Genomic DNA, 14794 nt, shown 5'->3' on the forward strand with positions numbered 1-14794 from the left:
CGGGCAGTCAGAGTAAGGACTCACCCGGGTGACCGAGCCTCCGCGACTGAGGCTCCGCAAGAGCAGCTTCCCGCGCTTCGGCTCGCTCACCACACTGCGCCTGCGCCGACCCTCCCACGCCCGGCGCGGGTCCCGACAGAGGTCGCGGGGTGGTGGCGTCAGCGACGGCGCCCTCCGCGTGGAAATTAGCCGGTTGCCCGGGCAAGTGAGGGAGGAAGGGAGGGAGCTGAACACGGAAGTGGTGGCGGCGCCCAGGGAACCGGCGGAAGCGTTGACCGTGACGGCTGGTATGGGACCGGAAAGCCGAAGCGGGATTGGGGGTGGCAGAAAAGCATCTGCTTTGTAAGACCTACACGAGGTGCAGGAGTGGTTGGGCCTCCCTTCTCCACTTAAGCGCCCAGAGTGATGGCGATGGTGATGGCAGCAGTTACTCGGACAACCCCAGTTAAGCTGTGCTCCGGAAGGTGAGTGGGGGAAGGGTGACCGCTGCCTGGCCTCGCAGGCCGGGGTCTTTTTCCTGCCCTCCAGGCTCTTCTCTTAGGAAACAATATCCAGATCCCTAAGAGGATCCGGTCTCTTCTTGCGGCCCAGTCAGCAGACAGATCTTTGAGCATCTTCTCTAGAAAAGAAGGCGAGATCTTTAAGAGCCTCTAATCTTGGCATCCTTCGTGCCATCACCTTGTCGCTTCTGTAGAGATAAAGGAGGAATGACTTAATTTCTGTTCCGGTTGGTTCTCTTGGTCCCTGGAGGTATGGGGTATAAATTAATGCTTATTCTTTGCGACTCCATCTATATATCCCTTATGAAGAAAATAACTTATATTCTCTATTCAGATCCCACCTAAAGTTTACTGAAGTGAATGTTTAGAACCAAAAGAAGAGTTACAACTTAACAGCGTTGAGTACTTACATTTGATCCATGCAATATCTGCTAAAGTCTTGGCCACTAAGTTTAAGTTTATGCTTATCTTGTATCTTCACATTCTTCATATTGGTACACCAGCCTCTGATGAAAACCTTCAGAATGATATTCTTTCTTTTGTACTTACCTTTGAGAATTTTCTGCGTTTTTGTGATACCTTCTAGTATCAATCACGTTTATTTTATTACCTGAGACGTTTTTCTGTTGAAGAGGTTTCCCTATTGTTTTTTCAGTCTAGTTCCATTGTGAAAAGTTGCAAGCACACAGGCAAACCGTCGTGTTCTTACCGTGAGTGGCATTGTGTGAGGCGTTTTTAGTACTAGAGCTCCAGATAGCCTTGCTAGACGCTGAGGTTTGTATATGAATGAAGAGGAAGAACGATTGGCTTAAAAACAACCTGGGATTTGTGGAAAAATAACCCACTGTTGATCTCCCGAAAGAGCAGTGGTACCTGAGATGATGCTTTCTGAGTGACCTAATTTTTTTTTGGAGATCATTTGTTTTTTAGATAGACTGACTGATAAATTTTTTTGTTCAAGTAACTTAATATTTGTTAGAGTACATAGAGTTCAAGATGAACTCTCATAATATTCGTCTCTATGTTGAATAAAGCGAGGTGAGATTTCTGGTTAGTACTATTCAGAGCTCAGCATAAGAAGAATCTGCAAATTGGAACAAGTTATAGCTACAAATTCCTTCACTGTAATATCTATAATACCTATGTGACTTTAAGACTGTGATTGGTGTCCACACATCTGTCTTTTTCTCTTATCAATCAAGTCGTTTGATTCATAGGTTAAAGAACAATTTTCTTTGCAGATTTCGCATGTATGGTAAAAGCTTGAGCCTCCGACTTCAACAGTCCTGGGTTTTAATTCTAACTGACAGATTGTGTGACCTTGAATATGTTCCTTTACTGAAAATCAAATTCCTCATCTCTAAAATGGAGATGACACCTACCTCCGTCGCATTGTTAGAGTATATTGGAGATACTCATGGATATATAAAAGTAATTGTTATTAATGTCTCATGTTATTAAAGGGATACTTTGGGTGGATATTTAGTGGTTTTTGTTTAAAGTGGGATTTGTTTAAATACTTATCCAGTAAATTTTTCAAATATTAAAAAATGTATTCTTGTTTTTGCTTGTATCATGTTTTCACAATTCAATTTGTTTCAGTTAAATGGCTACAAATTGTAATACCTTCAGTGAGTTTATGGTCTTGCTGAGGGAAATAGACATTCAAACAATATAGTCAAGATGATAGTGCAGTAATGAAAGATGTGTAACTTAAATATTAGCAAAATTGTCTAGTTAGTTAAAATAACATAGTTTTTTAAAAAAGAAATCAGTGTAGCTGTGTCACAGATATGAGTATCAAAAATTTTCCCAATATAGTTATTTATCATTAACAGTGCTTATCCCATAGGTGTGGCTGGCTAAATGAACTGACTGAAAATGATGCCAAAGTCACAGATTCAATTGCAGTGACGGTTAATTAGCTTTGCTGTGTTGTTACCACTCATACTACCCTTAGGCTCACAAATATGTTTGCTCCCAAGGGCAATTGGGTGAGAAAACACGGGTACACTGCCATTGTACAGATGATGGTATTACCTATATAAAATCATGTGATCTTACAGGGTTTATCTAAGAGGATATATCAGTATTGGCTTATAGAAGGAGTTTAAAAAATGATTTTCTAGTAAAATATGTACTTGGTGTAAAAATGATTAATCTTGTGAAAGGTAAGGCTAGAAGAGTGTAACAATAGCCAAGGAGACCAAAGTACTGAAAAAAGAAACATTGAACGCACTTTAGAAATGTGAAGATTTGTATATTTCCAAATGTGTCCTGAAACTTACTAGCCTATTTCATAATTTGGGGATAAATAGTACTTGTCTGTAGGTATACTTAATATGATATAAAAGGCAATACAGTAAAAGTCCCCCCCTACTCATACTCCCAGCCACCCAGTTCCCCTAACTAAACACAGCCAGTATTTGATTCTTGTATTACATTAACACTAGATCCTTACTACAGCAAGATGAGATAATCAGTGTTTTATAGATAGAAAAACTAAGAAAAGTTGTGATTTATCTGGTGTTTATCTAGTCACGCACCTGCGAAATGTCAGAGCTAGAAATAGAACCAGGTCTTTCACCTAGTCCAAGGTAGTCTACCACATTAATTCTCTAAATCATAGCGGTTGCCACAAAACTTAGAATTTAGTAAAACATAAAGTCTAGAGTCACTTTTTACTAATTTGTACATAAAACTTGTTACCCAACCTTAAATGTAACCATATGTAATTGTTATAAGACAGTGAAGAAAATATAATACAATCTTATAAAATCTTTGCTTGTTTCTATTTAAATCTATTTACTAAGTTAGCTTCTACAAAACTACAATTTTTGTTTTAAAGAATTTAAAACTTTTAAAATAATACATTTAACATCAGGAATAATATAAAGTGCTTTGTGATATTTCAGAAATGGAAGAGCCTCCTTGACTTCAGGTTTCTAAGGCACGTTTTTGTGCAGATTTTCTAGCCTTAACATGTAGCCTTTGTTTCCCCTCTCCTTTTTCTGAATTTTGCCACTTTCCCACCTCTCATTCTTAGAAATGTACTTCTTCTAACATGAAAAGTTCTGAGTAATACTAGTAAGCAGTTACTACTTGTTTTCCTTAAGTTCAGTGTATGTTATTTTCATACATTTTACTCCTGGCAGTAAAAACATGAGGTAGCTGGCATTATCCAGATTTTACAGTGGGAGGGAGAACTTAAGCTAAATTAGATTTCTTTTTTTCTGTTTTTTTTTTTTGAGATGGAGTCTTGCCTCTGTTGCTCAGCTGGGAGTGCCAGTGGTGCCATCTTGGCTCAGCTGCAAGCTCCGCCTCCCGGGTTCACACCATTCTCCTGCCTGAGCCTCCCAAGTAGCTGGGCTACAGGTGCCCGCCCCACGCCCAGCTAATTTTTTTGTACATTCTTTTTAGTAGATACAGGGTTTCACCATGTTAGCCAGGATGGTCCTCGATCTCCTGACCTTGTGATCCGCCCGCCTCGGTCTCCCAAAGTGCTGGAATTACAGGCATGAGCCACTGTGCCTGGCCAAAATTAGATTTTTTTAAACCAGGTAACATACGTAGTGTGTGTCAAAGTCTGAATTGTAGCCCACATTTGACAGTTTAGCAGCTCATGCTATTTCATCTTTACCATGTTTATTTTTAAGTATGGTATAGAGAAAAACAGTATAGGTTGTTAATTTTTTACAGATCTTTAAAACTTTAAAATTTTCTTTATATGCTTAATTGGTCTCACAAGAAAAAAGAATTCAAGGAAATAGGCCAAAATGTTAAAATTGCTTGCTTTTAGGTAATGGAATTATAGCTTTTTTCCCCTCCTTTTTAAACTTTTCTGAATGGTCCATGTATTATACAATGAGCATATATTGTTTTTATCATAATAAATTACAGATTGGAAGAAAAAATAAATCTGTTCAATCTAATTTATTCCATAAAATGGTTCAGTACTGTATCTTAAATATTCTGTTTCTTAAATTCTGTTAATCTTCCTTCTGCTTTTAGAAGTTCAGGTACTGCCAGCTTGTAGTTTTCTGCTTTCTTCACTCTAGATTAGCCTCTTCAGTGATGGGTTCCTAGACCTCTCTCCTTTAGCTAATAACCTTAGGGAATGTACATTCATGTTAACAGATTAGCCCATTAATGTTTCCCCAAACTTTCTTCCACAAAAGGGTTTGTGGCAAACTAAACACAGGAAGCTATGGCTTATGCTTTATTCTTTTTCTATTCTTTCTATTTCTATTCTTTATTCTGTTGCTTATTTATTTCTTTACTGAAGGATCTCCTGGGAACATTTGCTAAATATGCACTGTGATCTTTGAGAGGAGAAGCATTTCCCAAACTTACTTGACAAGAGAACCTTTTTTTCTCCAGAATATGTGTTAACATCTTTCAGAACTAGTGTCCACAAGAGTACAGAGTGGGGAAAAGTGACATAAGGAAACTATAGTTAGGAAACCGTGGAAAAAGTGGGGAGAAAGGGAAAGGAGGGTGTAGTGCTACCAAATCAATGATTCTTTTTTTAAAAATTGCCATTAAGTCCCATGAGCCCTGGCTCAGTAGCATGAAAAAAGGAGATACTTTAAAATATTTACTGGAAAATGAACCTGTATTGCTTCTGTAATGAGAAAAACGTTTGTTTTTTAGGTCAGATATTTTCCCATACAAACAAACCCGTTTTCACATTTTTTTCTTAACATTCCAAGGAGTTCATCTGTTGTCTGCTCTCCAGTGACTCCCGTTTGTGGAGCCTAAGTGTTTCTACAGAATCCGACTCGAATATCACAGACTATGATCAGAATGCTTTCAAGGACTGTTTGGGCACATGATGGCAGGTAAACTTTGGAATCATGAATTTGGTAGGGAAAGTCCCCAGGCTTATTTACTACCAGAATAATAATATATTTGTGAATTATTAATGTAGTATACTGAATTATTCTTTATAGGATCAAATTTATTTCAATTTAGTATTTACATTAATTGTGGTCTTAGATGTATGTCAGCATTGTAGACATAAGTAGCTCAATGAATAATTAATGTATACAATAATGCTGTTATCCTACATCATAGAGGATACTAATGAATTTCCAGATGAATGAAGCTTATCCTTTTAATTATTGGATTTTAATTGTTTTCTGTAGAAATTTTGAATTAAATTCTCCTTCTCGGCCTTATTCAGTATTACTAAATGTTATTTAAATATTTTGTAGTGAAAATTGACATAATGGGCACTCATTCTGTTATCGTTGTCATTGTAAAAGAGCCTGGGACCAAATAGTGGCAGAATCTGGGAACTTGTTTTCTTGAGAAGACTTTTATATAAACTTACTTTTTAAACATTTGCTTTTCGCTCATCAAGAAATATGACTTTAAAAAAAAAAAAAGATGTCATTCTGTACTCCCCAGGGCAATGTAACATAGCAGCCTTCATAAAAAATTAATTATTGAATCAAGAGCCAAAGCAGCCTTTTCCCAAGTGATTCTTTCACCTTCTTTTAAAAGATTCTTTGCAGCTACAGTCAAAGATCTTTGATTTGTCAGCATCTTTCAAACTATCATCTTTGATTTCTGTGTCACATAAAATTGTTGGTAAAGCCACCTTATCATTTCCTCTTCTACCGCATTTATACAAAGTTTTTATAAAATTTTAAGAATTAATGATAGGCTATCTGAAACAACTTGTTCAGATTTAGAACCTACACTTTTTTTTACATTCAGATTTTACATGTATGGACAAGATACCAAAGCACATTTTCAAAAAAACTCACCTTTAGTCTTCATAACAATAAAATAAGTTTTCTCTCACCAAAATTAATAGTTATTTTATTGAAAGCAAAATGATTTTTTTTTAATATTTTAGAATTTTGGTTCAAAGAAGCTTCTGGAAGAGATTAGAAAATTCTCTTTATATGTGTTTAAGGATAAAGATATGATAGTTTGATATACTTCTCTCATTTTTTTATAACAGAATCAAATAATGGTGAAAGAAATTCTAAGTGTCTTTTTTCTAATAAGATTATCTCCATAGCACAGGGTTATTTTTTAAGCAGTTACTTCCTCAGTAATTGTTAAGATGTTACCTATGCCAAAAAGTGAATGATTAAATGTATGTGTTTTAAAAAAATATATCTATCTGCGAAGTAGTTTCTGAGAGCCACTTGTTGTTTCAGTAATGGTTATGAAATTTAGAACACTTGTTATTTTGTAAAAGAAAAATGCGTAACTCCTCTTAAAAGTTCAACAACTTATTTAAGTACTTTGCCTTGAGATAATTAGCAAACCCTGCATGTTATAAAATTTTTATGGTCATGTCTCATTACAAAGTATTTTAAAGATTCTCTTATTTAAAATGATACAATCCACGAACTATTCTAGTAAGATATAAACAGTAAGGCCAGGCACGGTGACTTATGCCTGTAATCCCAACACTTTGGGAGGCTGAGGCGGGTAGATCACTTGAGGTCAAGGAGTTCGACACCAGCCTGGCCAACATGGTGAAACCCTGTTTCTGCTAAAAATATAAAAATTAGCCAGGCATGGTGGCACATGTCAGTAATCCCAGCTACTGGGAAGGCTGAGGCAGGAGAATCACTTGAACCTGGGAAGCAGAGGTTGCGGTGAGCCGAGATTGCACCACTGCACTCCAGCCTGGGTGACAGTGAGACCCTGTCTCAAAAACAAACAAACAAAAAGATATAAACAGCACACCGAAAGTTAATAAAGAAATGGAGAGGGCTGGCTGCCATAACTTGTCAGCTTTTTGGAACTCCCATTCTTCTCTTAGGAACAGCACAGACAAATGACCATCTGACAATGCATGATGGTAACATTATCAACCATATTTAGTACTAATACTAGTTTTTGTAATTTTTAGACAAATATGAATCGAAAAATTTTCTTCCGACTTTGAAGACTAAAATATCCTATGACATTCTATACCATATATCGATGGGGCAAAAAATAAGTTTATAAAAGTAGGGCTTCTTGAGCATGAACTTACAGTTCTCTAGCAAAAGAATAGCCATGCGAAATTTATATAAAGCTCTAATTCTGAGAGAGATACAAAACAGTAACTAATCAGAAAATTTTCAGGCCGGGCGCAGTGACTCACGCCTGTAGTCCAGCTGAGGCAGGTGGATCACGAGGTCAGGAGTTCAAGACCAGCCTGGCCAAGATGGCGAAACCTGGTCTCTACTGAAAAAAACTACAAAAATTAGCCAGGCACAGTGGCAGGGGCCTGTAATCCCAGCTACTCGGGAAGCTGAGGCAGGAGAATCACTTGCACCCAGGCAGCAGAGGTTGTGCCACTGCACTCCAGCCTGGGCGACAGAATGAGACTTCGTCTCAAAAAATAAAAAATTAAAAAAACAAAATTTCATTGCATTAACTATTTTTTTTCCTTGAGATGGAGTCTTGCTCTGTCGCCCAGGCTGGGGTGCAATGGCGCAATCTTGGCTCACTGCAACTGCCGCCTCCCAGATTCAAGCCATTCTCCTGCCTTAGCCTCCCACGTAGCTGGGACTACAGGTGCACACCACCATGCCAACTAATTTTTGTATTTTTAGTAGAGACAGGGTTTTACCATGTTGGCCAGACTGGTCTCAAACTCCTGACCTCAGGTGATCCACCCATCTGGGCCTCCCGAAGTACTGGGATTACAGGCGTGAGCCACCGTGCACACCCGTCCTGCATTAGCTCTTTAAGTACAATAAATGTGTGGAAAACTCAAGTAGGGCAGTGATATTTTTCACTTTATTTTATGGACATCTGCAGCATTAGCACACGTAAAAACAGCTAACCTAAAATCCAAACACACTTGATTGACTGGTACCTGTAACATACAAGTTGGTAAGCCTTGCCAAAGAAAACCAAACTAGTGTGTGAAGTTGTTCTTTGGGGAAAGACATCGAATTGTTCTGTAACTTCATGGTCTATTGAGTTTCACCTGTATCTGACATATAGATCTTTTTTCACTTTGAAGCATTAGTTTTCCTCCTGAAAATTATATTTGCTCATGAAAATCTCTTTACCTTGTAGTAACACTGCACTAGAAACAGAGGTATTCTGTAATTTCTTCATTATGAAGAAAACTGTAAAGCCAATAAGACTGGCTTAGGTGCTTTAACAAAACAACATATGTAATCTTTGTTTCTTTTTAAAACAAAAAGAAAAAAATTAACATATATATTAACATACATTGAGTACTTAGTACATTTAGGACCTGAACTGAGTACATGGATTATTTTATTTAATCCCCAACAGCCCAATGAAATAGATAGCATTAGTACCTCCATTTTACATGTAAATGGACTGATGTTTCAAGGTTATATGGCTAGCACAAAACAGAAACTGGACTCAAACCATGTTTCTTTTTTTTTTTCCTTCCAGAAATATTTTAATAAAAATTGGCCATTTCCAAGAAACACCCACTGCATGCCCATCAATAAAAGTGAACCATAACAAAATAAAAAATTTACCATATGGCTATGATTTAAAGAAAAAAAGACACAAGCACATTAGTAAAATATTAAAGTCACATTTCTTCTTAGGGACTCAAACCGTGTTTCTAATGCCTGCCACCACTATGCTGTGGAAATGCATCCTTGCCATCCATATATATGTATAGAGATACTAAGAATGTTAAAGTGGTTACTGCTGGATGGTGGGATTATGGATATATTTACTTTTTTCCTTATAACTTTATGCCTGGTTTGGGTTTTCCATGGTGAGCGTGAATTTTCCCTCTCAGAAAGACTTAGTATCTCCTCTTTATCTCTAGGCTTCTAAAATTAGAATAATGTACTTTGATGTTGAGTGGGCTCTTTCAATATGGAGGTGCCTGTCCTTTAGTCCTGGGAAATTTTCTAACCTTTTGTTTGTTTGTTTTTGTTTTTGAGACGAAAACACTCTTTGTCCCCCAGGCTGGAGTGCAATGGCATGATCTTGGCTCACTGCAACCTCCGCCTCCGGGGTTCAAGTGATTCTCCGGCCTCAGCCCCCAGAGTAGCTGGGATTACAGGCACCTGCCACCACGCCCAGCTAATTTTTGTATTTTTAGTAGAGATGGGGTTTTACGATATTAGCCAGGCTGGTCTAGAACTGTGACCTCAGGTGATCCACCCGCCTGGGCCTCCCAAAGTGCTGGGATTATAGGCGTGAGTTATCACACCTGGCCATTCCTGGGAAATTTTCTAATATAGTTTCTTTAATAATTTCTCCCATCCATTTTGTTGTTTTCTGTGAAATGCCTGTATTAATCTCTAATTTTCTTGTCTTTTCTGTCTAGTTAACCATGTTTTCCTATTTGCTGTATTAGTTCCTAAGCATACCCACCAACTTTTCTATTGAATATTTCATTTCAGGCTAGGTGCAGTGGCTCACACCTGAAATCCAACCACTTTGGGAGCCAAGGTGGGCAGATTACTTGAGCCCAGGAGTTCGAGACCAGCCTAGGTAACATGGCAAGACCCCATCTCTATAAAAAAAATACAAAAATTAGCCGAGCATGGTGGCATGCACCTGTAGTCCCAGCTACTTGGAAGGCTGAGGCGGGAGGATCACTTGAGCCCTGGGAGACAGAGGTTGCAGTGAGCTGAGGTTATGCCACTGTACTCCAGCCTGGATGACAAAGTGAGACCCTGTCTCAATTAAAAATATATATATATTTCAGCAATCTTTTTTTTTTTTTTTTGAGATGGAGTCTCACTCTGTCGCCCAGGCTAGAATGCAGTGGCATGATCTCAGCTCACCATAGCCTCCGCCACCTGGGTTCAAGTGATTCTCCTGACTCAGCCTCCCGAGTAGCTGGGACTACAGGTGCCTGCCACCGCGCCCAGCTAATTTTTGTAGTTTTAGTAGAGACAGGGTTTCACCATCTTAGCCAGGCTGGTCTTGAACTCCTGACCTCATGATCCACCTGCCTCCCAAAGTGCTGGGATTACAGGCGTGAGCCACCATGCCCGGCCTAACAATCGTATTTTTAATTTCCAAAAAAATTCTTACTCTGGTAGTCCCCAGCTCTTTTTTTTTAATTAATTTATTTTTTATTTTTTTTTTAGAAGGAGTTTCGCTTTTGTCACCCAGGCTGGAGTGCAGGGGTGCAATCTTGGCTCACTGCAACCTCCACCTCCCAGATTGGAGCCTACCTGCCTCAGCATCCCCAGTAGCTGGGATTACAGGCACCTGCCACCACACCCAGCTAATTTTTGTATTTTTAGTACAGATGGTTTCACCATGTTGACAAAGCTGGTCTTGAACTCCTGATCTCAGGTGATCCTCCCACCTCAGCCTCCCAGAGGGCTGGGATTACAGGCATGAGCCACTGTGCCTGGCCCCCACCTCCTTTTTATAGCATCTTACTTATTCATAGTTGTAATATCTTTTCTTGAAATAAGTCAATTTTAGTTTCTACTCTTCCCATAGTTATTGCTTTCTCCAAATTCCGTATTTTTTTTTATTTCATATATGTTAGAAGTTTTCCTCAAAAGTCTTATATTAGTCTGTTCTCACGCTGCTAATACAGACATACCCAAGACTGGGTAATTTATAAAGGAAAGAGATTTAATTGACTCACAGTTCCACATGGCTGGGGAGGCCTCACAATCATGGCACAAGGTGAATGAGGAGCAAAATCACATCTTACATGGTGGCAAGCAAGAGAGCTTGTGCAGGGGAACTCCCATTTATAAAACCATCAGATCTCGAGAGACTTATTACCATGAGAACAGTATAGGGGAAACTGCCCTCATGATTCAATTATCTCCACCTGGCTGTGCCCTTGACACATAGGAATTATTGCAATTCAAAGTGAGATTTGGGTGGGACACAGGCAAACCATATCAAGTCTGATGACCCAGGAGTGTTGTTTCATAGTTTAGAGAGTACAACTATGCTGCCTGGAAACTGTGTGTGAGTAACCAGGGCCTGTGGATGTGTGTGCTTCACTGTATACTAGGGGGGTGTTCTAGCTTTTTATCGCAGGATTCCCAGCTATCAGCTTTGACAGGTCTTTTCTCTTTGGCCATTCTCTTTCTCCAGGAAAGTATCTGCCACTCTTCTATTAGGAAGGTATAAAAATCTAGCTGCTGTAGTTCTGGGAGCTGGATGGCAGAAGAGAGCAAGGAACTTTTACTTTGTTACTGTTTTTTAGGCCCAATCTTCCCCTCTACCCTCTGCTGTGTCTGGTATTTAAAGTCCTGAGCCCACCTGGTTCAGTTTCTTCAAATAATAAATGTCCCATCTCCTCTAAATGTGGGATAAGAAACTGAGAAATCTACCTGCTCTTAGGCAGAATTTCAGCTCATCTCCCCATGTTCCACCCTGTTCTCCACCCACACTTTCTGTAGCACCCAGTACTTGTGGGTCCTGAATTTTACCTGCTCTGTTGGCTTGTGTCTTATCTGTGTTACCTCTGTGCCTGATGTCTGTCAGCTGTATCTCTGCTGCTGAGTCAGTTATTGTTCATTCATTTTCTGTACTTTACTATATGACTCAGGTTATAGATATCTGTTCATTTCATTGAAGAAAAGGTTTGTGATTTTATTTCTCATATTTTCTTGTTTGTACTGACTTCTGAAAGAAGGATGGGGCAAAAGATTTTACTCAGCCATTTTCTGACTGGAGTAATTTTATTTTATAATGAGAAAAAAACAAAAGTGGTTTTCATCTTGAGAGGAAATTAAATTACACTACTCATTGAGAAATTTAGGGCCAGGCTCAGTGGCACATGCCTGTAATCCTAGCACTTCCACTTGAGCTCAGGAGTTCAAGACCAGCCTGGGCAACCTAGGGAGACTCTGTCTCTACAAAAAAATTTTTAAAAACTAGTCTGGCATGGTGGTGTGTGCCTGTAGTCCCTGCTACTCCAGAGGCTGAGGCAGGAAAGTCACTTGAGCTTGGGAGGTCGAGGCTTCAGTGAGTCATGATCGCACCACTGCACTCAAGCCTGGGCAATAGAGACCCTGTCTTAAAAAAATAAAATAAATTTAGTAGAAATGGAAACAGTTATGACTAAGAAAGCATTATAATAATCACTGAAACATTTTATAAGCAGACTTAGTTGTTTTTGAAGGTAGCAAGAAGTTTGAGAGAGAAATTGAAGTAGGGCCCTGGTAAAGGTCAGAATGTCATCAAGAACACAGGTAGAGAGCTTAGCTCTCATGGAAGTGAAGGAAGAAATGCCACAATTTAGAGGTAGCAAAGAGACAAGACTAGAGGTCACACTCAGAAGTGAAGTTCATTTAGTAAATAAAAGCGCCAAGCATTTCAAACCTTATTAATAAATGACTTTTCATATTCTTCAGCCCACTTTGTTGCTTCTAATTTTTGTTCAGTGGAATTTAGTCAATGAACAGCCAAAGCATGCAGTTGAATACAATTCAATACAATTTGAAGTTTCTTTCAGAATTAGATAAATAGTTTTCCCTAAAGATCTTAAATGGTTATAGATCATTGAGCACACTAAATCAAAATACAGTTGTCTCTGCATATCCGTGGAAGATTGGTTCTAGGACCTCTGCAGATACGAAAGTCCATGGATGCTCAAATCCCTTAAAATAAAATGGAGTAATATTAGCACATAACCTACACATGTCCTCCCAAATACTTTTAATCATTTCTAGATTACTTATAATAATATAATGTAAATGCTATATAAAGAGTTATTATACTGTGTTGCTTTTAATTTATTGGGGATTTTTTCCTCGAATACTTTCGATCTACAATTGGTTGAATCTGAGGATGGAGAACCCATGGATACGGAGGGCTGATCATAATAACTCTAATCACCAGATTTTTTTTTTTTTTTTTTTTTTGGAACTGGGGTCTCACTCTGTCACTCAGACTGTAGTGCAGTGACGAGATCACGGCTGTCTGCAACCTCTGCCTCCTAGGCTCATGCGATCCTCCCACTTCAGGCTCCTGTGTAGCTGAGAACACAGGTGTGTGCCACCATACCCAGCTAATTTTTTTGTATTTTTGTTAGAGACAGGGTTTTGCCATGTTGCCCAGGCTGGTCTCAGACTCCTCAGCACAGGTAATCCCTCACCTCGGCCTCCCAAAGGGCTGAGATTACAGGCATGAACCACTGCACCTGGCCTTAGAAATGGAATTCTTTATATAGCAAGTCTTTATTATTAGTTCACACTTTTAAACACTTGCCAATCATATTTTCTAATATAGATACTTGTTTCAAATCCCACTACTTTGAAAATGGATTCAAGTGTCTGTAGACATTTACTTGACTGTTGGGATTTTTAAATTTTCTTCTGACATAGTCAGACAATCATATCAGACTGTTGAGTATGACTGATTTTTTTTTTAGTTACAAAATTTATTTTTCATTTGTAAAATATTTGAGATTATAGGACCCCTTCCCCCAGTTCCTGGCCTAAATCTTTTTTTTTTTTTTCCCAAGACGGAGTCGTGCTTTGTCACCCAGGATGGAGTGCAGTGGTGTGATCTCAGCCCACTGCAACCTCTGCCTCCTGGGTTCAAGCAATTCTCCTGCCTCAGCCTCCAAAGCAGCTGGGATTACAGGCATCCACCACCGTACCTGGCTAATTTTTGTATTTTTAGTAGAGACAGGGTTTCACTATGTTGGCCGGGCTGGTCTTGACCTCCTGACCTCATGATCCACCCGCCTCGGCCTCCCAAAGTGCTGGGATTATAGATGTAAGCCACTGTGCCCAGCTAACCCTAAATCTGTTTTGTTTGTTTTTTGAGACGAAGTCTCACTTCTGTCCCCCAGGCTGGAGTGCAGTGGCGTGATCTTGGTTCACCACAACCTCCGCTTTCTGGGTTCAAGCGATTCTCCTACCTCAGCCTCCTGAGTAGCTGGGATTACAGTTGTGTGCCACTGCACCTGGCTAATTTTTTGTATTTTTAGTAGAGACAGGGTTTCAGTGTGTTGGCCAAGCTGGTTTTGAACTCCTGACCTCAGGTAATCTGGCCACCTCAGCCTCCCAAAGTGCTGGTATTTATAGGCATGAGCCACTGCACCCGGCAACCCTAAATCTTATTCCACATAAGAATACTTAAGTAGGGCCGGGCGCGGTGACTCAAGCCTGTAATCCCAGCACTTTGGGAGGCCGAGACGGGCGGATCACGAGATCGAGGACCAGGAGATCAGGAGATCGAGACCATCCTGGCTAACACGGTGAAACCCCGTCTCTACTAAAAAAAATACAAAAAGCTAGCCGGGCGAGGTGGCGGGCGCCTGTAGTCCCAACTACTCGGGAGGCTGAGGCAGGAGAATGGTGTAAACCCGGGAGGCGGAGCTTGCAGTGAGC

At 39.5% G+C, this 14794-nt stretch overlaps 2 protein-coding genes across 3 annotated transcripts in view; one reads left to right on the forward strand and one right to left on the reverse strand.

Annotated features, from left to right (window-relative positions):
- The window catches only part of WDHD1 (WD repeat and HMG-box DNA binding protein 1), an 84482-nt gene extending 84382 nt beyond the window's left edge, over window positions 1-100 (reverse strand). Inside the window, exon 1 of the mRNA XM_017873641.1 lies at window positions 25-100. The gene's annotated coding sequence lies outside the window, so the exon portion shown is untranslated. The remainder of the gene's footprint in view (window positions 1-24) is intronic.
- SOCS4 (suppressor of cytokine signaling 4) overlaps window positions 97-14794 on the forward strand; it is a 22219-nt gene continuing 7521 nt past the window's right edge. The window contains exons 1-2 of one of the 2 annotated variants that reach the window (XM_017873671.1): window positions 98-464; window positions 5213-5341. The gene's annotated coding sequence lies outside the window, so the exon portion shown is untranslated. Of the gene's footprint in view, window positions 465-5212; window positions 5342-14794 lie in introns of both variants that reach the window. The other variant, XM_017873672.1, reaches the window with a different exon arrangement.

The sequence above is a fragment of the Rhinopithecus bieti genome, unplaced genomic scaffold, assembly GCF_001698545.2.
Source record: "Rhinopithecus bieti isolate Rb0 unplaced genomic scaffold, ASM169854v2 scaffold_7985, whole genome shotgun sequence".
NCBI classification, from domain to species: Eukaryota; Metazoa; Chordata; class Mammalia; order Primates; family Cercopithecidae; genus Rhinopithecus; species Rhinopithecus bieti.